Source organism: Tachyglossus aculeatus, chromosome 2, assembly GCF_015852505.1.
Source record: "Tachyglossus aculeatus isolate mTacAcu1 chromosome 2, mTacAcu1.pri, whole genome shotgun sequence".
NCBI classification, from domain to species: Eukaryota; Metazoa; Chordata; class Mammalia; order Monotremata; family Tachyglossidae; genus Tachyglossus; species Tachyglossus aculeatus.
The window spans coordinates 154,432,356-154,458,758 of record NC_052067.1 but is presented as its reverse complement, the minus strand read 5'-3'; the positions used below and the strand labels follow the sequence as shown (position 1 = coordinate 154,458,758).

Below are 26,403 nucleotides of genomic sequence, written 5' to 3'. Positions count from 1 at the left end.
GTGGCAAGGTGGGGAGGAGGGAAGAGGGGTCCCCACAGGCTGCAGCAACCACCAAAACCACTACTGCCCTTAATCTTTGTTCTGGTTTTTTCATTCATCCAATCGTATGTATTGAGCACTTACTGTGTGCAGAGCACTGTACTAAGCTCTTGGGAAGTACAAATCGGCAACATATAGAGATGGTCCCTACCCAACAATAGGCTCACAGTCTAGAAGGGGGAGACAGACAACAAAACAAAAAAAGTAGGCAGGTGAGACAACAAAACAAAAAAAGTAGACAGGTGACAATGATGGCATTTGTTATGTGCTTACTATATGCAAAGTACTGTTCTAAGTGCTGGGGGGGGATACAAGGTCATCATGTGGGGCTCACAGTCTTAAAAATCCCCATTTTACAGATGAGGTAACTGAGGCTCAGAGAAATTAAGTGACTTGCCCAAGGTCACACAGAAGACATGTGGCGGAACCGGGATTAGAACGCATGACCTCTGATTTCCAAGCCCATGATCTTTCTACTGAGCCACACAGCTTCTCTGTTTTTCTTTCCTTACTCATAAAGAGTATGGTTGTACATATTTATTATGGTTGTACATATTTATTACTCTATTTATTTATTTATTTATTTATTTTACTTGTACATTTCTATCCTACTTATTTTATTTTGTTGGTATGTTTGGTTCTGTTCTCTGTCTCCCCCTTTTAGACTGTGAGCCCACTGTTGGGTAGGGACTGTCTCTATGTGATGCCAATTTGTACTTCCCAAGCGCTTAGTACAGTGCTCTGCACATAGTAAGCGCTCAATAAATACGATTGATTGATTGATTGATTGATAAAGAGTCCTCTCAGGGTGGCACCTGGAGAGTTTCCAGTACTCTACCAGTTTCAACTACGGGAGAGAGAGTTAAGCAGAGGTCTAGCCATTCCATTCCTAGCTTGGCCAGTGGCTAGCAAGTGGAAGGCAATCTGCTACATGTCAAAACTCACCCATGCTGGGCAGCAGCAGCATGGGAGAGAATCGAGGGTGGAGACTTGAGTTTGCTGCACGGAAGGCAGCAATGGTAAACCACTTCTGGATTTTTTACCAAGAAAACTCTATGGATACACTACTAGAATGATTGCAGATGGAGTGCGGGACGTTCTGGGAGAGGTGTGTCCATGGTGACGCTATGGGTCGGAAATGACTCAATGGCATAAAACAAGACTCATAAAGAACCACCTTACTCTTACATACCCACGCACTCATTTCCAGTTTCTTTTCTAAGCTGTAGCAGGGCCAGGGAGATAGCTGGGAATGTTTAACTGAAGGTGAGTGTCAGGACTTTTGGCATTTTTTGAAGCCTTGCCATTAATTTGTTGGGTGACCTTGGGTCCAGGGTTAGAATCCAGGTCTCACACTTCTCACACTGGTGAGAAGCAGTGGGGATCAATGGGTCTCCCATGGCCCTGGGAGTCAGAGGGTCACGGGTTTTAATCTGCCACTGCCACTTGTCTGTTGTGTGGCCTTGGGCGAGTCACTTCACTTCTCTGGGCCTCAATTACCTCATCTGTAAAATGAGGATTAAGAATGTGAGCCCCACGTGGGACAGGGACTGTGTCCACTCCAATTTGCTTGCATCCATCCTTCCTGTCACATAGTAAGCACTTAACACATGACACAATTATTATTATTACATGAACTGTGTCCAACCTGACTAGCTTGCATAATAATAAATAATAATAATAATAATAATGGCATTTATTAAGTGCTTACTATGTGCAAAGCACTGTTCTAAGCGCTGTGGAGGTTACAAGGTGATCAGGTTGTCCCAAGGGGCTCACAGTCTTAATCCCCATTTTACAGATGAGGTAACTGAGGCCCAGAGAAGTTAAGTGACTTGCCCAAAGTCACACAGCTGACAAGTGGCGGGGCCGGGATTTGAACCCACGACCTCTGACTCCAAAGCCCAGGCTCTTTTCACTGAGCCACGCTGCTTCTGCTGCTGTATCTTCCTCAGCACTAAGAACAGTTCCTGGCACTTAACAAAAACCATAACAAAATAGATCTCCTGACTCTCAGTATGAATTTAATCCCCATTTTACCTATTCATAAACTGAGGCGCACACATATATCCATTCCACACAAAAGCACATGCACATACTCTTTTAATATCTCTCTCTCTTTCTCTCCCCACGACCCCAAACTACAGGCAGCATTTCCCACAGCCTGTGACCAAATCAATAATTAGTATCCGACTTTCTTCACTGCTAGGAAATCGAGATTTATCACAGACACTCTGTCCACCTTCTAGATCAGTTCCACCAGCTTTGCCTACGTACAACATTCACCTCAGATCACCCACTGACACAGGATGACCGTCAGACCATTGGCATTTAAGTTATGCTTAGGTATTCTAAAACATATTGCAAGTAAAATTAAGTACCACTGATAATTTGCTATTTACACTGGTGGAATTAGTGATTTTTCTGAATAAGGGCAAACATGACTGCAATGCATAAAAGTGGTTGAAAAATGAAGTGTGGATTTGGATGGGTGTGCTATGGGAGCAGATCAGAAACTCATCTTTGCATTGTTAAGGGAGTTCTCATCAGATTAGGCTTGCCCGAGATCAGCTTGAGGCGTCAGGTTTGATAGGGCTTGTTATGTTTCTGAGGTCTGTTTTAAAACAAGGCTCCTGGCATCCCAACCTTAGTGAAGCTTTTGCTCAAGAAAAGCATTACTACCCTCCAGCCTTGTCTATCCACTGAAGAGATCTGCAAACACTCCACTACTCTATAATATGGTTGGAGACTGTGCTTCACTATGTTTTTATCATTTAATCAACCAATCAAGATTATTGAGCTTAATGGGTATTTTGCACTGTACTAACCCTTGGAAGACTACAACTGATTTAGTAGGGAGATTGAGTGGCCTAGCGATAAAAGCATAGAAATGGGATTCAGAAGACCTGGTTTCTAATCCCTGCTCTGCCAGTTGCCTGCTTTATGACTTTAGGCAACTCAATTAGTTTATCTGTGCCTCAGTGACCTCATCTGTACAATGGAGAATAAGGACTTCTCCTATGCCCTCATAGTCTAAGTCCCCATGAAAATCAGGGACTGTCTCTTCTCTAATTTTCTTCTTTCTACCCCAGAGTTTAGCACCTAGTAAATGCTTAAAAAAATGCCATAATTATTAATACTGAAGTCCAAATAATGACCAACTTTGTCTATGGCCATCAAAATGCCTGAGAATCCAGATCAGAGCACAGAGATTCATACGTATAAAATTCTACTTTGCCAACAATATTCATATCATTTGCTTTTCTCAACTCACATATATTGATATGCACTGACATTTCCATGTGCTTTTCAAAGATGAATGCTGGTAGAAGGCCGTAATATACTTGAATTCTTTGGCATTAAACAGAACTATTCCTAGCTACTGCTACTCTTAGCAATTCTGATGTAAAGAAGACAGCTCCAAGTGACCCTTCGGGGCAGTGGTCGGGTGCTTGAAATCCATTGCACGTAGCCGTTTGGAATCCTACCAGGAACCATTTTTTTTTTTCTCATGAACTTTCTGTGGCTTATTTATTAGTCCAAGGAAGATAATTTACTTTCCCCTTTTTCAATCATTCTGACATTTTCTTTAGTCCAAATGAAGAACATTCATCCCTTAATATGGATAAATCATCACTGACTCCATTCCTTGTGCTCTTTCTTCTCAGAAAATTGTGATCGGTTCTCCACCAGAACCTTTGAAAGAACCGTCTTCAGCACAGGAATATTTGCTTTTATCTCTCGGAATCTTTCCGGGGGTAAGGAGCGGGAAGGAGAGGAGGAAGGCTCCAGCTTCACTGCTAAGCCTCTTGACTGGAAAGTCCTGATATTCAAGGGGTAGTAATGGTATCTATTAAGTGCTTGTTGTATGAAAAGCACTATTCGACGCTTCTATGCTCTGGGAAAGAACACTTGGGTGAGAAATAGACAGGATCCCTGACCCTCAAGGGGCTCTGAACCTCACTGGACACTATGTTCTCCCCCAGTAGCACCTCACTGGACAGTGAGGTGTCAACCACTGGCACATCACTGGGTACTGTGGTCTCCTACAGTGGCACCTCTGACTCCTTCCTCTGCCCACCATCACCGTGGAAGAGGGGCACCTCTTCCAGAGTCTGGTGAATGAGAAGGGCCTGACCCACCTCTGAATTCAGCTCACTGGACACTGAGGTCTCCCCTGATGTGGGCTCTGGCTCTGCAAGGTTCTCATTCTGCCCCTTCATCTTTGATAACCCCTTCTTTGGGCCCCCAGTGCATGCTTGAGCTCAGGTATCTCAGGGGCTCGGGGTGAGGCCCTTTTTTAACAACTGGTGGGGAGACAACTGAGAAGCAGCCTGGCCTAGTACATAGAACACAGGCCTGAAAGTCAGAAGGACCTGGGTTCTCATCCCGACTCTTTCGTGTGTCTGCTTTGTGACTGTGGGCAAGTCAAAAGAGAAGCAGTGTAGCTCAGTGAAAAGAGCACGGGCTTTGGAGTCAGAGTTCATGGGTTTGAATCCCGGCTCCACCACTTGTCAGCTGTGTGACTTTGGGCAAGTCACTTAAATTCTCTGTGCCTCAGTTCCCTCATCTGTAAAATGGGGATTAAGACTGTGAGCCCCCTGTGGGACAAACTAATTGCCTTGTAACCTCCCCAGTGCTTAGAACAGTGATTTGCACATAGTAAGTGCTTAATAAATGCTATCATTATTATTATTATTTACTTCTCAGTTACCTCATCCATAAAATGGGGATTACTACTACTACTACTACTACTACTTATAATAATGTTAGTATTTGTTAAGCGCTTACTATGGGCCAAGCACTGTTCTAAGTGCTGGGGTAGATACGAGGTAATCAGGTTGTCCCACGTGGGGCTCACAGTCTTCATCCCCATTTTATGGGTGAGGGAACTGAGGCCCACAGAAGTGAAGTGACTAGCCCAAAGTTACACAGTTGACAAGTGGCGGACTACAGAGAAGTAGCTTGGCTTAGTGGAAAGAGCACAGGCTTTAAGTCAGAGGTCATGGGTTCGAATTTCGGCTCCCCCGCATGTCTTCTGTGTGACCTTGGGCAAGTTACTTAACTTCTCTGAGCCTCAGTTCCCTCATCTGTAAAATGGGGATTATTCATTCATTCATTCAATCGTATTTATTGAGTGCTGCCTGTGTGCAGAGCACTGTACTCAGCGCTTGGGAAGTACAAGTTGGCAACATATAGAGACGGTCCCTACCCAACAGTGGGCTCACAGTCTAGAAGGGGGAGACAGAGAACAAAACAAAACATATTAACAGAATAAAATGAATATAATAAATATGTTCAAGAAAAATAAATAAATAAATAGAGTAATAAATATGTACAAACATATATACATACATACAGGTGCCGTGGGGAAGGGAAGGAGGTAAGGCCGGGGGGATGGAGAAGGAGAGGAGGGGGAGAGGAAGGAGGGGGCTCAGTCTGGGAAGGTCTCCTGGAGGAGGTGAGCTCTCAGTAGGGTCTTGAAGGGAGGAAGAGAGCTAGCTTGGCGGATGTGTGGAGGGAGGGCATTCCAGGCCAGGGGGAGGACATGGGCTGGGGGTTGACAGCAGGACAGGCAAGAACGAGGCACAGTGAAGAGATTAGCGGCAGAGGAGTGGAGGGTGTGGGCTGGGCTGGAGAAGGAGAGGAGGGAGGTGAGGTAGGAGGGGGCGAGGTGATGGACAGCCTTGAAGCCCAGGGTGAGGAGTTAAAAGTGTGAGCCCCACGTGGGATAACCTGATCACCCTTGATCCACCCCAGAGCTTAGAACAGTGCTTTGCACATAGTAAGGACTTAACAAATGCCATTATTATTATTATTATTATTATTATTATTAAGCACTTACTAGGTGCAGAGCACTGTACTAAGTGCTTGGGAGAGTAGAACAAAATTAGCAGATGACCACAGCAGACATAGCTGAGGACCAGAGATGGACCAGACAGTGCAGGAAATAGAAGACATCAGACCCAATAGCCAGATTACAGGAAGAGCACAGAGGGCTTGGAAGGTGACTACGGGGAGATCAGAGACAGAGGACATTGTGCTGCAGGGATTCCAATGTGGTCGAGTTTCATGGGAAATGTGCTCTTACTTTACATTTATTCATCTCAACATCCTCCCCCTGGCCTGGAATGCCCTCCCTCCCCACATCCATGTCTACCTGTATATATGTATACCTGTATATATGTATATATGTTTGTACACATTTGTTACTTTATTTATTTATTTATTTATTTATTTATTTATATATTTTACTTGTACATATCCCTTTTATACTGTGAGCCCACTGTTGGGTAGGGACTGTCTCTATGTGTTGCCAATTTGTATTTCCCAAGCGCTTAGTACAGTGCTCTGCACATAGTAAGCGCTCAATAAATACGATTGATGATGATGATGATGATCTCGAGAATTGTTGGAAAAATGTCACAATTGAGGTGAGGTGCTAAGTAAAGATTTAGCAATGGTTTGATTAGAAAAGGTATCTCCACATATTCTCCTTGAGGTGGACAATGTGGGCAGCAGGTTTGTTGAGACAAACTATCCTTCTCTTGAGGAAAAGAAGGGGGAGGTGTGACAGCCAGTATGGCCAGGAGAGTCACTGCCTGTGACATGTCCCTTTCCACACCTACCCTGGTTCTGACCCAAGACTCTGCACCCATTGAAGACAGACAGGGGCAGCAGCCCGTTGCCTCCTCAAAATGCAAAACGTTGGATAGGCATAGGTGCTGTGGTCACTGTGGCTGCAGCTAAGACCCTTGGTCTCTGAATCATGAGGAGTCTGAAACCCTACTGCTCTATGGGATTTATTTTCTTTGTGTACTCATTCCTATCTTCATTTTTTATGTTGATTCTGTGTTCTCACTGTTTCATTTTCCTTACAAGTCTGCTGCCAGTCCCCTCTCAATAAATGATGTTTGCCATGTGCTGTGAGCCCCGTGTGAGACATGGACTGTGTCCAGCCCGATTAGCTTGTATCTACCCCAGTTTTTAGTACAGTGCCTGGCACGTAGTAAGCACTTAACACTGCGGGCACATTGTTGGGTAGGGACCGTCAATATATGTTGCCGACTTGTACTTCCCAAGCACTTAATACAGTGCTCTGCATACAGTAAGCGCTCAATAAATACAATTGAATGAATGACTGAACAAATACCATAAAAACAAAACAAGATTTTTTAAAAAACTGCACCCCAGTTCCTTTGGCCAGAACCAGCCCACCAGAAGCAGCTTGTATTGAACCAGCTGCAGACAATCATTGGCCTTCCATCCGGACTGCCACACATCCTTGCTCTCCCTGGTTCCTCACCTGAACTATAATAATAATAATAATAACAACGGTGTTTGTTAAGTGCTTACTATGTGCCAAGCACTGTTCTAAGTGCTGGGGTAGATACAAGGTTACCAGGTTGCCCTGTGTGAGGCTCACAGTCTTAGTCCCCATTTTACAGAGGAGGCAACTGAGGCACAGAGAAATTAAGTGACTTGTCCAAAGGCACATAGCTGGCAAGTGAGAGTCAGGATTCGAACCCATGACCTCTGACTCCCAAGCCCGTGCTCTTTCCACTAAACCACGCTGCTTCTCCACATCCCATCCCTGAGAGTACAAGTCTTTGGCCCTCATCAGCTTGTGGCTTAGGGGCTGGACAACGGTCCTGGGAGTCAGAGGGGTCTGGGTTCTAATCCCGGCTCTACCACATGCCTGATGTATGACCCTAGGCAAGTCACAACTCCTCTGTGCCTCAGTTACCTCATCGGTAAAATGGGGATAAGGGTGTGAGCCCCATGTGGGACAGGGACTGTGTCCAACCCAATTACCTTGTATCTACCCCAATGCTGTAAGCCCGTTGTTGGGTAGGGACCATATATATATGTTGCCGACTTGCACTTCCCAAGCGCTTAGTACAGTGCTCTGCACACAGTAAGCACTCAATAAATACGATCGAATGAATGAATAGTGCGTGGCACATAATAAACACTTAACAAGTACCATAATAAGAATTATTATTATTATTATCCAACTGCTTATAAGCTACACACATCTTCCTTGATCGAATCAATAGGAATTTGTGTTTTTTCATGCTTCGTGACCACTAGGTCCGGCTGTTGTTTCCAAAGCTGCAACTGGTCTCGCGCTGGCTGTACAATAGCCTGCTGAGCTTACATACAAATGAGGAGCTGCTTCAGTTTATCAACAACTTGCCTTTCAATTGGGATGCCTTCAGTCAAGCAGACATCAATTACATGGTCTCTTGCTACACCAAAATTGGCTCTCTGGGCTTCTAAAATAATCTTGAGATCTGCCATCCTGGCTAACCAAGCCCAAAATCAACTTCAAAAAGCTATGTTACCAAATTAAGTTAAAAAAAAGTTTGCAATCGAAATATTTAAGATTAGAGCACCAGAGAATTGTTTTAGTTTAATCAATCACATTTATTGAGTGCTTACTGTGCGCAGAGCACTGTACTAAGCGCTTGGGAAGTAAAAGTTAGCAACATATAGAGACGGTCCCTACCCAACAGTGGGCTCACAGTCTAGAAGTTTAAGACCCTAGCTCCCAGTAATGATAATAATAATAATAATAATAATAATAATAATAATAATAATAATAATAATAATAATAACTGTGGTATTAAGTGCTTACTATGTGCCAGGCACTGTTCTAAGCACTGAAGTAGATACAAGATAATCGGGTTGGACATAGTCCCTATCCTACATAGGGCTCACAGTCTTAACCTCCATTTAACAGATGGTGGAACTGAGGCACTGAGAAGTTAAGTGAGTTGTCCAAGGTCACACGGCAGACAAGTGGCAGAGCCAGAATTAGAATTCAGGTCCTTCTGATTCCCTGGCCCTTGCTGTATTCACTAGACCATGCTCCTTCCCTGTTGCTGATGCCCAGTGGGACTGATGTCCACAAAGATAAAGGGGTCATCAGGGACTAGCTTATTATCCTCCTCCTTGGGCTTACTGTGAGAAGCATACAGAGAAAGATCTCCTCAGGTCCATTTATCTCCCCAGAACCCAGAGCTTTTCCTCCAGCCCTATTACATTAAGCACCATGATCTCAGTTCTCAATATTTAATGGTTTCTGAACCCTGAAGCAATGCAAATAGAAAGCACCTTTCCCTGGCTCTAATACTCCCCCCTGCCCCACCTACCCTCATAACCCTCTGAACTTTTCTGTAGGGGTGACAAGGAGTGCATTCCTCTAGTCCTTCACCCTCTTCTTTCAGGATGTCCCAGGTTCCAGGCTCACCACCTCTCAGTCCTTTGGAAGTAATAATAATAATAATAATAACAACAATAATAATAATAATAATAATAGTATTTGTTAAGTGCTTACTATATACCAAGCTCTGTTCTAAGCGCTGGGGTAGCTACAAGGCTATACTAATAATAATGATGATAGCATTTATTAAGCACTTACTATGTGCAAAGCACTGTTCTAAGTACTGGGGAGGTTACAAGGTGATCAGGTTGTCCCACGGGGGGCTCACAGTCTTAATCCCCATTTTACAAATGAGGTCACTGAGGCACAGAGAAGTTAAGTGACTTGCCCAAAGTCCCACAGCTGACAAATGGCAGAGCTAGGATTTGAACCCATGACCTCTGACTCCAAAGCCCGGGCTCGTTTCACTGTGCCACGCTGAGGTAATCAGGTTGTCCCACATGGGGCTCACACTCTTCATCCCCATTTTACAGATAAGGTACTGAAGCACAGAGAAGTTAAGTGACTTGCCCAAAGTCCCACAGCTGACAAGTGACAGAGCCTGGATTAGAACCCACCACCTCTGACTCCCAAGCTCTTTCCACTAAGCCACACTGCTTCTCAGCATCCCTTCTCACCCCCAGGTGGAAGAACCTATCTGTTTCGGCCTCCTAACTGTTGGACGTGAACCTCCAGCGTATCCTAACCCTCACCAGTAACCTATCTTGTGTTTCTGTGTCCCTCCAAAGTCAGAGCATGAGCTTTCCTTGTGTTTCGCTCTCCCAGGCAAACACTTGCTATCCCACACCTCAAGATGGGTGAAGGTCTTCCTTTCCAGTTTCTTGGCTCCCTCTTGGCTCTTAATCTGCCCATCCGCCAAGCTAGCTCTCTTCCTCCCTTCAAGGCCCTACTGAGAGCTCACCTCCTCCAGGAGGCCTTCCCAGACTGAGCCCTTTCCCTCCTCTCCCCCTCATCCCCTTCTCCATCCTCCCCATCTTCCCTCCTTCCCTTCCCCACAGCACCTGTATATATGTATATATGTTTGTACATATTTATCACTCTATTCATTTATTTATTTTATTTGTACATATCTATTCTATTTATTTTATTTTGTTAGTATGTTTGGTTTTGTTCTCTGTCTCCCCCTTTTAGACTGTGAGCCCACTGTTGGGCAGGGACTGTCTCTATATGTTGCCAATTTGTACTTCCCAAGCGCTTAGTACAGTGCTCTGCACACAGTAAGCGCTCAATAAATACGATTGACGATTAATGATTAACTGAGCTGAATATTTACCCTTCCCTCAGGGAGGGATATCAGTGAATTATTCTCCTAGCTCCCTCCTTCCCCTCCTCAACGTGGGGGTCAGCCAGACCAGCCATTATAGTAATAAAGACACTAGAACTGAGGGATAGTCTTCCTGCTCCTTGCATGAGTTGCAATCAGAAGAAAAGCACTGCTGACTCCTTCTGTTAGTGAATTATGGTAATTGACTCTGCAGGTGAATATTGCTGCATAAGGGAATGCATCATGAATAAAGACGTTTCCTGCACGGCTTCTTTCTCCTTCCATGCGGTTCTCTGGAGAAAAGCTACGTAGAACATACCCCAAAGTTGTTTCCCAAGCTCAATCCTTTAATAGCACTGGAGACAGAGACTTGAAAATGAAGTAAATGCTGTCCTTTAATTAAACGCCAACCTCTTGCTTTCCGAACTTTCGAGGAAATGGATGCTTAAGCAATTTCAATTAAAGTTGTTATTTAATAATTTATAATGAGCAAAGATCCAGCAAACAGAGTCCCTTGGGCAAGAGGTGCACTGCTGTGTTTAGAAAAGATTTCATCGAAGGCGTCTCTTTTAAATCGAATAACAGTCGGTTAATCAATCAATAGTATTTATTGAGCTGTTGGAAAAGAACACCAACAGGGAAAAGACCAGCTTTCAAGGATATTTGGTGGAATCTTGAATCTTGGCAAGGGGTTTCTGAGAAATAACGTGGCCTAGTGAGTACAGCACAGGCCTGAGAGTCAGAAGGACCTGGGTTCTAATCCAAGTTCTGCCACTTATCTGCTGTGTGACCTTAGGTAAATCACTTAACTTCTCTGTACCTCAATTACCTAATCTGTTAAATGGGTATTAAGGCTGTGAGCCCCATGTGGGACAGGGACTGTCCAACCTGATTAGCTTGTATCTACACCAGTGCTTAGTACAGTGCCTGGTACATAGTAAGCATTTAACAAATACTATTAAAAAAAGTGACTCCCTTAATGATGATGAGTAATTATCCTTTCCAATCAGCAATTAATAGTATTTATTGACAGTTTTGTGTAGAAAACTGGAATAAGCACTTGGGAGTGTATAATACAGTTGTTAGACGTGATCCCTGCTCTCCATGACTTTACTATCGAATGGGAAAGACAAGTGTTACCATGAATTACAGGAAAGGGAAGCAAATGAATATAGGGATATAAGTGCTCTGCGGATGTGAGGAGCATCTAAGTACTTACGGGTGGGACTAAATTCATGGGAGGGAATGTGGTTTGCTTGGAACTTTTTGTTTGTTTGTTTCCTCCACCCAGCAAGGAGGAAAACTAGGGTGGGGCTCTAAGCGCTTCATCTTCGAAGATTTACCAGAGAAGACATGAATTCAGCAGGGTTTTGACTACATGTTTTGTTTTGTTCTCTGTCTCCCCCTTCTAGACTGTGAGCCCGTTGTTGGGTAGGGACCATCTCTATATGTTGCTGACTTGTACTTTCCAAGCGCTTAGTTAAGTGCTCTGCACACAGTAAGCGCTCAATAAATACAATTGAATGAATGAATGAATGATTAAGTGCGGGTGGGGGCTGGGAGTGGGGAAGAGTAAAGGGAACACGTTAGAGTGATGCAGAAGAGGGTGGGAGAAGAGGATAGGTGGGGGATTAGTCTGGGAAGGCCCCTTGGAGGACATGTGCCTTCAATAAGGCTTTGAAAATGAAGAGAGTAATTGTCTCTCGAAAGGTGAGAAATTTCTGCTTGATGTGGAAATGGACAGGCAATCATTGGAGACACTTGAGAAATGTGGGAATATTCAAGAATGATTTTATCTGGATAATAATAATAATAATAATGGCATTTATAAAGTGCTTACTAAATGCAAAGGGTTGTTCTAAGCACTGGGGAGGTTACAAAGTGATTATGGTGTCCCACTGGGGGCTTACAGTCTTAATCCCCATTTTACAGATGAGGTAACTGAGGCACAGAGAAGTTAAGTGACTTGCCCAAAGTCACACAGCTGACAATTGGCAGAGCCGGAATTTGAACCTCTGACCTCTGACTCCAAAGCCTGGGCTCTTTCCACTGAGCCACGCTGCTTCTCATAAGCATAGTGCCATAGTGAAGTGTGGACTGGAGACGGGAGAGGTTGGAGGCGGAGATGTCAATGAGGAAGCCAATGTAGTAGTTGAGACGAGTAACCAAATTCTTCTTTTCAAATACGTTTGAATATTCTGATCTTGTTCATGTACTCTTGACAATCCAGATCATCAGAATGGATCCTTTCTAAAATACCCAGAGTTCTGTAAGGATAACATTTTCAGTGACCAATGACCTTAAACTGTCCTGTTAGTATTTTCAATTCAAAGGACAAATTCTCAAATTAGAAAGGTCAGAGAATGAAATTAACACCTCATCGAGTTTGAGGAAGTGGAAGTGATAATTCCAAAAAGGATTAGTGTCATTTTGAACTTTTCTTGTCTCATGCTGTGGAGTCATTTTCGACCTAAAGTGACTTCATGGACACATCTCTCCCAGAATGCCCCTCCTCTACCTGCAATCGTTCCGGTAGTGTGTCCATAGTGTTTTCTTGGTAAGAATATGGAAGTGATTTATCACTGCCTTCTTCTGTGCATTAAACTTGAGTCCCTGCCCTCCCCTTTCTCCCATGCCGCTGCTGCCCAGCACAGGTGAGTTTTGACTTGTAGCAGATTGCCTCCCACTCAATCAATCAATCAATCGTATTTATTGAGCGCTTACTGTGTGCAGAGTACTGTACTAAGTGCTTGGGAAATACAAGTTGACAACATACTAGTCACCAATCACCATTCATTCATTCATGCAATCGTATTCATTGAGCACTTACTATGTGCAGAGCACTGTACTAAGTGCTTGGAAAGTACAAGTTGGCAACATACCATTCACCACTCACAATTCATTCATTCATGCAATTGCATTTATTGAGCACTTACTATGTGCAGAGTGCTGTACTAAGCGCTTGGAAAGTACAATTCAGCAACAGATAGGGACAATCCCTACCCAACAACGGGCTCACAGTCTAGAAGGGGGAGACAGACCACAAAACAAAACCAGTAGACAGGCATCGATAGCATCAAAATAGATAAATAGAATTATAGATATATGCACATCATTAACAAAATAAATAGAATAATAAATACGTACAAGTATACACAAGTGCCGTGGGGTGGGGAAGTAGAGGCGATGGGGAGGGGAGGAGGAGCAGAGGAAAAGGGGGGCTTCCAAGGGTACCTATGCCGTCACCAGCCACTGCCCAAGCTAGGAATGGAAGGGGTAGGCCTCTGCTTGACTCTCCTTCCCATAGCCGAAGCTGGTAGAGTCCTGGAAACTCTCTAGGCATGATGCTGAGGGGGCCATTATGAACTATAACCCACTTATCAGGTGAAGTCCTTCAAGATGAGCGGATAAGCGACTGCCTTATTTTCGTACTTCCATTCAAGGTCTAATGGAAGGAATAGGTGGTCTAAACTAGAGTCACCAGCCTAACAACAAGGGGCCAGAGCCAAAGAACAAGGAAGTGGGGCATTCTGTGATTCCCCATTCCTGCCTTCCCACAGCAAGTTGGTGTACCTCCTGACCTACTCTCTGTCCCCCGGTGGGGCAGACATTGAGGGGTAGGGTTACTGTGGCAGACACCACATCTCTATGGTGTGAGCCGGCTGAGCGGGCTGCTGCAGCTGCAGCTGCAGGGTGCAGGTGTTACTGCAGGTGCTGCTGCCACTGCTATTACTCTATTTATTTACTTATTATTACTCTATCATTACTCTATTATTACTCTATTTTACTTGTACATATTCTATTTATTTTATTTTGTTGATATGTTTTGTTTGGTTCTCTGTCTCCCCCTTCTAGACTGTGTGCCCACTGTTGGGTAGGGACCATCAATCATCAATCGTATTTATTGAGTGCTTACTATGTGCAGAGCACTGTACTAAGCACTTGTACTAAGACCATCTCTATATGTTGCCTGCTTGGACTTCCCAAGTGCTTAGTACAGTGCTCTGCACACAGTAAGCACTCAATAAATACAATTGAATGAATGAATGAACTGCAGGTGCTGCTGCAGGACCTCCTTCCCCTCCCCACAGCACCTGTATATATGTATATATGTTTGTATGTACTTATTACTCTATTTATTTATTTATTTTATTTGTATCTATTTATTCTATTTATTTTATTTTGTTAATATGTTTTGTTTTGTTCTCTGTCTACCCCTTCTAGACTGTGAGCCCACTGTTGGGTAGGGACCACCTCTATATGTTGCCAACTTGGACTTCCCAAGCGCTTAGTACAGTGCTCTGCACACAGTAAGCGCTCAATAAATATGATTGAATGAATGAATGAACTGCAGTGCTGCTACAGGACCTCTTTCCCCTCCCCACAGAACCTGTATATATGTATGTATGTTTGTATGTATTTATTACTCTATTTATTTATTTATTTATTTTATTTGTACCTATTTATTCTATTTATTTTATTTTGTTAATATGTTTTGTTTTGTTCTCTGTCTCCCCCTTCTAGACTGTGAGCCCACTGTTGGGTAGGGACAATCTCTATATGTTGCCAATTTGGACTTCCCAAGTGCTTAGTACAGAGCTCTTCACACAGTAAACACTCAATAAATACGAATGAATGAATGAATGAACTGCAGATGCTGCTGCAGGGTGGTGCAACTGCAGGACCTCCTTCCCCTCCCCACAGCACCTGTATCTATGTATATATGTTTGTATGTGTTTATTTCTCTATTTGTTCATTTTATTTGTACCTATTTATTCTATTTATTTTATTTTGTTAATATGTTTGGTTTTGTTCTCTGTCTCCGCCTTCTAGACTGTGAGCCCACTGTTGGGTAGGGACCATCTCTATATGTTGCCAACTTGTACTTCCCAAGAGCTTAGTACAGTGCTCTGCACACAGTAAGTGCTCAATAAATACGATTGAATGAATGAATGAATGAATATGATTGGCAGATGTTCCAAACAAACCACATCCCATCTGCAGGATCCAATTAAAGGACACAGCTCATAAACGGGTCATAAATCAGCCCCTTCAATTGGTTGGAGAATGAATGGATGAGACATCCAGGGATGCCCGTAATGAAAACAAAGACACCTTAGGTAATTTACCCTCCTTACTCATTCATTCATTAATTCATTTAATCGCACTAATTGAGCGCTTACTGCGCGCAGAGCAATATACTAAGCACTTGGGAAGTACAAGTCGACAACATATAGAGACGGTCCCTACCCAACAACGGTCTCACAGTGTAGAAGTCTGGTCTCATCTATCTGAAGCAGCTCCATCAATTACTTTTTTTGAAAACTCGAATGAACTGGCCTGTTTTATTTATTTTACTTGTACATATCTATTCTATTTATTTTATTTTGTTAGTATGTTTGGTTTTGTTCTCTGTCTCCCCCTTTTAGACTGTGAGCCCACTGTTGGGTAGGGACTGTCTCTATATGTTGCCAACTTGTACTTCCCGAGCGCTTAGTACAGTGCTCTGCACACAGTAAGTGCTCAATAAATACGATTGATTGATTGATTAGAGTGATGATGATGGAATCTCCACCAGGAACGTTGCTTATTATAGTATCATTCGGGTTGTTTTGACCTCCCTCCCCCCCCGCTGTCTGTACTATTGTGGTGGCATCAGGAGGCTCCAGTAGAAAGTTGGGGCAGCTAATAGCAACAGAATAGAGAAGTCTAATGATAGCGAAGACTTTAACATTTAACAGCATTAGAAAACCCACCTGCCCTGGAGCAAAGAACATAGATCTGTGAATCAGGAGATCTGAAATCTAATCCCAGGTCTGCCATTTGTCTGCTGTGTGACCTTGGACAAGGCAGTTAACTTCTCTGTGCCACAGGTTTCTCATCCATAAAAAGGGGAATAGCTGTCCTCTCTCCTGCTAAGACTGCAAGCCCCATGTGGGTCGGGGACTATGTCTGACATGATAATTTTTGTTCTTTCCCCAGAACTTTGCTAATTATGCTTGGCACATGCTAAGCACTTAAAAAAGCCACAATTACTATTACTTTAAAATAAAGAAATCTAAAAGTTGCCTAACTATGGTGAGCAGATACCCTTTTATTTGGTCCAGTTTTTGTTTTAGGCTATTGCTGGAAATCGCTTCAAAACATCCGGAATGGCCAGGAGTTGTAATCTCATAAACACTCACTTTTACTCAATCAATCAGTCAATCGTATTTATTGAGCGCTTACTGTGTGCAGAGCACTGTACTAAGTGCTTGGGAAGTACAAGGTGGCAACATATAGAGACGGTCCCTACCCAACAGTGGGCTCACAGTCTAGAAGGGGGAGACAGAGAAGAAAACCAAACATATTAACAAAATAAAATAAATAGAATAGATATGTACAAGTAAAATAAATGAATAAATAGAGTAATAAATATGTACAAACATATATACATATATACAGGTGCTGTGGGGAAGGAAGGAACACTCCAGAAGTGTTCAGATTTGTGCACAAAACCAGAAATCCCAGAAACATCTAAAGGCTCCTCTTCCACCTTAGCATTCAAACACCAGGGTGGGAGTGCAGGTTCTTGAAGCAACTTGTAGAAAGGACAAGTGCAAAGAGTTTTGCCCCCAGAAGGGACAGATTTATCTCATTCCCCATTCTTTCTACATTTTAGTCAAAGATTTTTTTCAGATTAGTGTGTTATAATCCTATATGATGATTCCAATGCTCTCCCATGACGATCTTTATCCAATTTTTGACTATTTTGTAAATGTTTTGCTGTAATTGTTTTCCTTGACCCTAGCCTGCTTCAGTTTTAGCATATTCCTCTCTGATGTCCACGTTATCATTTGGTCAAAAATTACCTTCTTTGAGGATCAGTTTTATTTGCTTCCTATTTGCCATTGTTTTGAATCTGCATGGTGTGGCGTAATGAAATTGAAAGAGAGATAAAGTCCCATGCTCGAGGCAGTGGTTCATCAGTGAATTAATGCTGTTGATCTTCCTCGCTGGTGAAATTTTATTTTTCGCTTCCGACTTTAATGTCTATGAGCAAGCTCTCTTCCTCCCTTCAAGGCCCTACTGAGAGCTCACCTCCTCCAGGAGTCCTTCCCAGACTGAGCCCCTTCCTTCCTCTCCCCCTCGTTCCCCTCTCCATCCCCCATCTTACCTCCTTCCCTTCCTCACAGCACCTGTATATATGTATATATGTTTGTACATATTTATTACTCTATTTATTTATTTATTTATTTTACCTGTACATATCTATTCTATTTATTTTATTTTGTTAGTATGTTTGGTTTCGTTCTCTGTCTTCCCCTTTTAGACTGTGAGCTCACTGTTGGGTAGGGACTGTCTCTATATGTCGCCAACTTGTACTTCCCAAGCGCTTATTACAGTGCTCTGCACACAGTAAGCACTCAATACGATTGATTGATTGATTGATTGATTGTCCAGTAATTGCCAAACTTTTTATCCCATTGCAGCAGGAATTGTATGGCATGAAAGTATTTTGATCTTGAAGTAATTCACAGTGTGCGATGGCATGCATAGAGGTCTTGGATATCTTAAGGTGCTCGACATTAGTAAAATCCTTACTAGATTTGGATGACAGTACTTGTTGGCCAAACTGAAACCCACTGAAGATCAACAGTCAATTCAGAGTCAAAAATTAAGTCTGATACGTGAGATGCAAAACACCCTGTCTCAGCTTCCTTTTTTAGTTAACCCATTTTTGATTTATTTCAGTAAATCAATGGTATTTATTAAGTGCTCATCATGTGAGAATAACATTCAACAGAGCTAGTCGCCCTAGCCCTCAAGGAGCTTCTTCGGTCTTAAGACTTTTCGCAAAGGAGCTTCTTTGGTCTTGTTTAAGATCTTTGTAAGGTCCGTTTGATAGAAATGTGACTTGAGCCACTTTTCTCCACCAGCAGATGCAAGTCTAAATTGAGGGTTGGGGGATCCTGACCCTTATTATTATTATTATTATTATTATTATTATTATTATGGCATTTATTAAGCACTTTCTATGTGCGAAGCACTGTCCTAAGCCCTGAGGAGGTTACAAGGTGATCAGGTTGTCCCACGTGGGGCTCACAGTCTTAATCCCCATTTTACAGATGAGGTAACTGAGGCACAGAGAAGTCAAGTGACTTGCCCAAGTCACACAGCTGACAGTTGGTGGACTGTCACAGCCACATGCTCCTTGAGGGGCTGCTCCACCCGACCCCTAGCTCACAACATTTATGCACCTATCTTTATTTCCCTATTTCCCCTACCTGTAATTTATTTTAATGCCTGTCTCTCCCTGTAGATTGTAAATTCCTTGTGGACAGGGATTGTTGTGACCTAGTGGATGGAGCACCCACCTGGGAGTCAAAAGGATGTGGGTTCTAATCCCAGCTCTGTAATTTGTCTACTATGTCACCTTGGGCAAGTCACTTAAGTTCTCTGGGCCTCAGTTACCTCATCCAGAAAACAATAATAATGATAATGATGGTATTTGTTAAGCACTTACTATGTGCTGAGCACTATTCTAAGTGCTGGGATAATAATAATAATAATAATAATAATAATAGCATTTATTAAGCATTTACTATGTGCAAAGCACTGTTCTAAGCACTGGGGAGGTTACAAGGTGATCAGGTTGCCCCACGGGGGGCTCACAGTCTTCATCCCCATTTTACAGATGAGGAAACTGAGGCCCAGAGAAGTTAAGTGACTTGTTCAAAGTCACACAGCTGACAATTGGTGGTCGGGATTTGAACCCATGACCTCTGACTCCAAAGCCCGGGCTCTTTCCACTGAGCCACGCTGCTTCTCTAGGTAGGTACAAGGTAATCAGGTTGTCCCATGTGGGGCTCACAGTCTCAATTTCCATTTTACAGAGTCATTCATTCAGTCATATTTATTGAGCACTTACTGTGTGCAGAGCTGTACTAAGCGCTTGGGAAGTACAAGTTGGCAGCATATAGAGACAGGCCCTACCCAACAACAGATGAGGTAACAGGCACAGAGAAGTTAAGTAACTTTCCCAAGGTCACACAGCGGACAAGAGAAGGAGCTGGGATTAGAACCCATGACCTCTGGCTCCCAAAGGGGATTAAGACTGTGAGTCCTGTGTGGGACAGGGACTGTGTCCAACTCAATTTGCTTGTCTCCACCCCAGTGCTTAGTACAGCGGTTGCCACATAGTAAGTGCTTAACAAATGTCACACATTATTATTATTATTATTATTATTATTATTGTTATTATTATTAATATTATTATTATTACAAACTCCACTCCCCAGTGCTTATTACAGCACTCTGCATGTAGGAAGTGTTCAGTAACTACCACTGATTGATTGATTGATACTTGCTGCTGTCTTGGCTGTGGGGAAGCAAGGTGGCTTAGCAGAAAGACCACAGGCTTGGGAGTCAGAGGATGTGGGTATGTCAGACAGTGCTTAGAACAGTGCTATGCAATTAATCAATCCATCAATCAATCGTATTTATTGAGCGCTTACTGTGTGCAAAGCACTGTACTAAGCGCTTGGGAAGTACAAGTTGGCAACATATAGAGACGGTCCCTACCCAACAGTGGGCTCACAGTCTAGGAGGGGGAGACAGAGAACAAAACCAAACATATTAACAAAATAAAATAAATAGAATAGATATATACAAGTAAAATACAATAAATAGATAAATAGAGTAATAAATATGTACAAACATATATACATATATACAGGTGCTTTGGGGAAGGGAAGAAGGTAAGGCAGGAGGGATGGAGAGGGGCAGGAGGGGGAGAGGAAGGAGGGGGCTCAGTCTGGGAAGGCTTCCTGGAGGAGTTGAGCTCTCAGTAGGGCCTTGAAGGGAGGAAGAGAGCTAGCTTGGCGGATGTGCGGAGGGAGGGCATTCCAGGCCATAGGGATGACATGGGCTGGGGGTTGATGGCAGGACAGGCGAGAACGAGGCACGGTGAGGAGATTAGCAGCAGAGGAGTGGAGGTTGCGGGCTGGGCTGGAGAAGGAGAGAAGGGAGGTGAGGTAGGAGGGGGCGAGGTGATGGACAGCCTTGAAGCCCAGGGTGAGGAGTTTCTGCCTGTTGTGTAGGTTGATTGGTAGCCACTGGAGATTTTTGAGGAGGGGAGTAACATGCCCAGAGCATTTCTGGACAAAGACAATCCGGGCAACAGCGTGAAGTATGGATTGAAGTGGGGAGAGACACGAGGATGGGAGATCAGAGAGAAGGCTGATGCAGTAGTCCAGATGGGATAGGATGACAGCTTGAGTGAGCAGGGTACTGGTTTGGATGGAGAGGAAAGGGCGGATCTTGGCAATGTTGTGGAGCTGAGACCGGCAGGTTTTGGTGACGGTTTGGATATGAGGGGTGAATGAGAGAGCGGAGTCGAGGATGACACCAAGGTTGCGGGCCTGTGAGACGGGAAGGATGGTAGTGCTGTCAACAGTGGTGGGAAAGTCAGGGAGAGGGCAGGGTTTGGGAGGGAAGACAAGGAGTTCAGTCTTGGACATGTTGAGTTTTAGGTGGCGGGCAGACATCCAGATGGAGATGTCCTGAAGACAGGGGAAATGCGAGCCTGGAGTTAGGGGGAGAGAGCAGGGGCAGAGATGTAGATTTGGGTGTCATCAGCATAGAGATGATAGTTGAAGCTATGGGAGTGAATGAGGTCACCAAGGGAGTGAGTGTAGATCGAGAACAGAAGGGGACCAAGAACTGAACCTTGGGGAACCCCCACAGTAAGGGGATGGGAGGGGGAGGAGGAGCCTGCAAAAGAGACTGAGAATGAACGACCAGAGAGATAAGAGGAGAACCAGGAGAGGACGGAGTCTGTGAAGCCAAGGTTGTATAGTAAGTGCTTAATAAATAGTAAGTGCTTAATAAATGCCATTATTATGATTATTATTATTCCTGTAGAGATCTAGCAAGATAGATTCTATCCTATAGGTATTTATATCTAGCTTTGCAGTGTTTATATGCTTTCATGCACAACACCATAACACGTGAAGAATGAAGATGGTTCCTGGTATCACTGGTAGAATGGGAATTGTTTGAGTGATGATGATGATGATAATAATAATAATAATAATAATAATAATAATAATTTTGCTATTTGTTAAGTGCTTACTATGTGCCAAGCACTGTTCTAAACTCTGAGGTAGATACAAGGTAATCAGGTTGTCCCTTTTGAGGCTCACAGGCTTAATCCTCATTTTACAGATGAGGTAACTGAGGCACAGAGAAGTGAAGTGGCTTGCCCAAAGTCACCCAGCAGACAAGTGGCAGAACCGGGATTGATAATAATAATAGTATTTGTTAAGCGCTATGTGCCAAACACTGTTCTAGGCACTGTGGAAGATACAAGATAATCAGGTTGTCCTACATGGGGGCTCACAGTCTTAATCCCCATTTTACAGATGAGAGAACTGAGGCCCAGAGAATTTAAGTGACTTGCCCAAAGTCACACAGCTGACAAGTGGCGGAGCCGGGATTTGAACCCATCTCTGACTCCCAAGCCCATGCTCTTTCCACGAAGACAGGCTGCTTCTGAGTGGTGGCTGTACCATCAATCAGTCAATAATTCAAAAGCAGTAGAAGTGGTAATACTGTTTACTTAGAGCTTACTGTGGGCAGAGCTCTGTCCTAAGTACTGGGAAATAATACGTAAATCAGATTTAGACACAATCTCTTACACTCCGGACTCACAATCTGAAAAAGAAAAAGAGAGTGGGAGCTGGTAACAGGCACTGTACCTCATTCTCGCCTGTCTCGCCATTGACCCCCGACCCACGTCCTCCCCCTGGCCTGGAATGCCCTCCCTTCACACATCCACCAAACTAGCTCTCTTCCTCCCTTCAAAGCCCTACTGAGAGCTCACCTCCTCCAGGAGGCCTTCCCAGACTGAGCCTCCTTTTTTCTCTCCCCCTCCCCATCCCCACCACCCTACCTCCTTCCCCTCCCCACAGCACCTGTATATATGTTTGTACAGATTTATTACTCTATTAATTTTACTTGCACATATTTGCTATTCTATTTATTTTCTTAATGATGTGCTCTTAGCTTTAATTCTATTTGCTCTGATGACTTGACACCTGTCCACATGTTTTGTTTTATTGTCCGTCTCCCTCTTCTAGACTGTGAGCCCGTTTTTGAGCAGGGACCGTCTCTATATGTTGTCAACTTGTACTTCCCAAGCACTTAGTACAGTGCTCTGAACACAGTAAGTGCTCAATAAATATGATGGAATGAATGTATGAATGAATGAATGAATGAATACAAGTCAGCAGCCACCCTTTCTTCCCAATCAATCAATCGTATTTATTGAGCACTTACTGTGTGCAGAGCACTGTAGTAAGCACTTGGGAAGTACAAGTCGGCAACACATAGAGACAGTCCCTACCCAACAGTGGGCTCACAGTCTAGAAGGGGGAGACAGAGAACAAAACCAAACATACTAACAAAATAAAATAAATAAAATAGATATGTACAAGATAAATAAATAAATAAATAGAGTAATAAATATATACAAACATATATACATATATACAGGTGCTGTGGGGAAGGGAAGGCGGTAAGATGGGGGGATGGAGAAGGGGACGAGGGGGAGAGGAAGGAAGGGTCTCAGTCTGGGAAGGCCTCCTTCCCAGGGTTTTGTGGAGGCGGTGTCAGCCTTTGCTTACCTTTCTCTGTCCCACCAGGGTGGCACAAGACAGGTCTGGGCTGAGGGTCCCGGGTGCCGCAGAGTAGAGCGGGTAGGGGTGTCTGGGTGGGACTTGGTGATCCACTGGAGGAGGACACCGAGGGCCTTGAGAGCTGTGATGAGGGGTGGCAGGAACAAAGAAGAGTTACACAATTGTCTATTGGAGACAATAGACAATCAATTGATTGATTGATTGATTGATTGATTGGAGAGAGGCCTAGAGGATGCTCTGCAGTTGCTTAAATCTGTGTTCATTCATTCATTCAATCGTATTTATTGAGCACTTACTGTGTGCAGAGCACTGTACTAAGCACTTGGGAAGTCCTAGTTGGCAACATATAGAGATGGTCCCAACCCAACAAAGGGCTCACAGTCTAGAAGGGGGAGACAGACAACGAAACAAAACATGTGAACAGGTGTCAAGTTGTCAGAACAAATAGAATTAGTTCTCCGGGAATGCTGGGAGCTAGGCCTGGAGGCTGGGAGGTCAGCGAGGAGGCAGATGCAACACAGCTCTTCTACCTCACCTTGCTTCTCTCCTTCTCCATCCTAACCCACCTACTTTGGCCCTCTAATGCTAACCTGCTCACTGTGCCTCCATCTCGCCTGCCTCACCACAGATCCCTGCCTGGCCCAAGTCCTGCCTCTGGCCTGGAGTGCTCTCCCTCCTCAAATCCGATAGACAGTTACTCTCCCCCACCTTCAAAGCCTTATTTGGAAAGAGCACGGGCTTTGGAGTCAGAAGTCATGGGTTCAAATCCTGGCTCCGCCATTTGTCAGCGTGTAACTTTGGGCAAGTCACTTAACTTCTCTGGGCCTCAGTTACCTCATCTGTAAAATGGGGATTAAGACTGTGAGGCCCAAGTGGGACAACCTGATCACCTTGTATCCTCCCCAGCACTTAAAACAGCGCTTTGCACATAGTAAGCGCTTAACAAATGCCATTATTATTATTATTATTATTATTATTATTATTATTATTATTATTATTATTATTAAAAACACATCACTTCTAAGAGGCCTTCCCAGACTAAGCCCCACTTTTCTTCATCTCCCACTCCCTTCTGCATTGCCCTGACTTGCTCCCTTTGTTCTACCCTCCTCCCCCAGCTCCACAACACTTTTGTATATATCTACGATTTTATTTATTGGTATTGATGTCTGTTTCCCTTCCACTATTCATTCATCAATTCATTTAATCGTATTTATTGAGCGTTTACTGTGGGCAGAGCACTGTACTAAGCGCTTGGGAAGTACAAGTTAGCAACATATAGAGACGATCCCTACCCAACAGCGGGGGCACAGTCTAGAAGGGGGAGTCAGACAGCAAAACAAAACATATAAACCAAATAAAATGAATAGAATAAATATGTACAAGTAAAATAAATAAATAGAGTAATCAATCAATCAATCAATCAATCAATCGTATTTATTGAGCGCTTACTGTGTGCAGAGCACTGTACTAAGTGCTTGGGAAGTACAAGTTGGCAACATATAGAGACGGTCCCTACCCAACAGTGGGCTCACAGTCTAGAAGGGGGAGACAGAGAACAAAACCAAACATATTAACAAAATAAAATAAATATAATAGATATGTACAAGTAAAATAAATAGAGTAATAAATATGTACAAACATATATACATATATACAGGTGCTGTGGGAAGGGGAAGGAGGTAAGGTGGGGGGGATGGGGATGGGGAGTAGGGGGAGAGGAAGGAGGGGGCTCATTTGGGGGCTCCTCCCCGACTCACCCCTGTTTAAACAGTCTCAGATGGGAATCCTCACAACACTAGACTGTGAGCTCATTGTAGGCAGGGAATATCACTGTTCATTTTTGTAGTTTACTTTCCCAAGCATTTAGTATAGTGGTCTGCACACAGTAAGCACTTAATAAATACGATTGAATAAAGAATGATAGGATCAGCATGGTCACATTTGAATGGAGAGGAAAGGGTGGATGTAAGCAGTGTTGTGAAGGTAGAACCAACAGGATTTGGTGACAGATTGAATATGTGGATAGAATGAGAGAGATAAGTCTGGAACAGCGCCAAGGTTAGGGTTTGTAAGGTAGGAAGGATAGTGGTGTTGTCTATGGTGATGGGAAACATAGGGGAGGGCAGGGTTTGGGTGGGAAGATAAGGAGTTCATTTTAGGAAATGCTTAATTTGAGGTGTCCACAGGACATCCAGGTAGATTTGCCTTGAAGGCAGGAGGAAATGTGAGATTTCAGGGAAGGAGAGAGGTCAGGGCTGGAGATGTAGAATTTGGGAATCGTTTGCATAGAGACAGTAATTCATTCATTCAATCATATTTATTGAGCCCTTACTGTGTGCAGAGCACTGTACTAAGTGCTTAATTGAATGAGTGATTGAAGTAATTGAAACCATGAGAGCAAATGAGTTCTCCAAGCAAGGAGGGGCAGAGGGAGATGGAAGGGGACCTAAAACTGAGCCTGAGGGACCCCCACTGTCAGACTGTGGGAGTCAGAGGAGGACCAGCAAAAGAGATCGAGAAGGAGGGGTCAGAGGGAAAGGAGGAGAACCAAGAGAGGACAATGTTAGCAAAACCAAAGTTGAATAATGTTTCAAGGATAAGGGGGTGGTCTACAGAGTCATAGGTGACTGAGAGATTGCCAGAATTAGGGTAGAGTAGAGGCCGTCAGAATTAGTGAGAAGATGGTCACTGGTTACCTTAGAGAGGGCTGGTTCTGTAGCATGAAGGGGGCAAAAAGGCAGATTGGAAGCAGATCTTGGAGAGAACTGGAGGAGAGAAAGTGGAGACAGAGGGTGGAAACAACTCTCTCAAGATGTTTGGAGAGAAATGTTAGGAGGGAAATGGGGCAAAAACTGGAGGGAACTGTGGAGATCAAGGGCATTTTTTTTTTAGGATAGGGGCTACATGAGTGCATTAAAAGCATTGAGGAAGAAGTCACTGGAAAGTGAAGAGTTGAAGATAGCAGTCGAAGAGGGAGGAAAGGAGGGGGCATAGTCCCTGTCTAATGTGGGGGCTCAGAGTCTCAATCCCCATTTTACAGATGAGGTAACTGAGACACAGAGAAGTGAAGTGACTTGACCAAGTTCACTCAGCAGACAAGTTGCAGAGGCGAGATTAGAACCCATGACCTTCTGACTCTCAGGCCTGTGCTCTAGCCACCATGTCATGCTGTTCTTTTCTACTTAGAC

The 26,403-nt window shown here is 43.7% G+C and overlaps 1 protein-coding gene and 1 non-coding gene across 4 annotated transcripts in view; both read left to right on the top strand.

The window, feature by feature from the left end:
• Positions 1 to 26,403, top strand: part of NELL2 (neural EGFL like 2) — a 445,624-nt gene that overhangs the window by 84,132 nt on the left and 335,089 nt on the right. The window lies entirely within an intron of this gene.
• LOC119924876 lies at positions 837 to 974 on the top strand. The gene has a single exon (XR_005449556.1). It is a non-coding gene; the product is annotated as a small nucleolar RNA SNORA7 (small nucleolar RNA).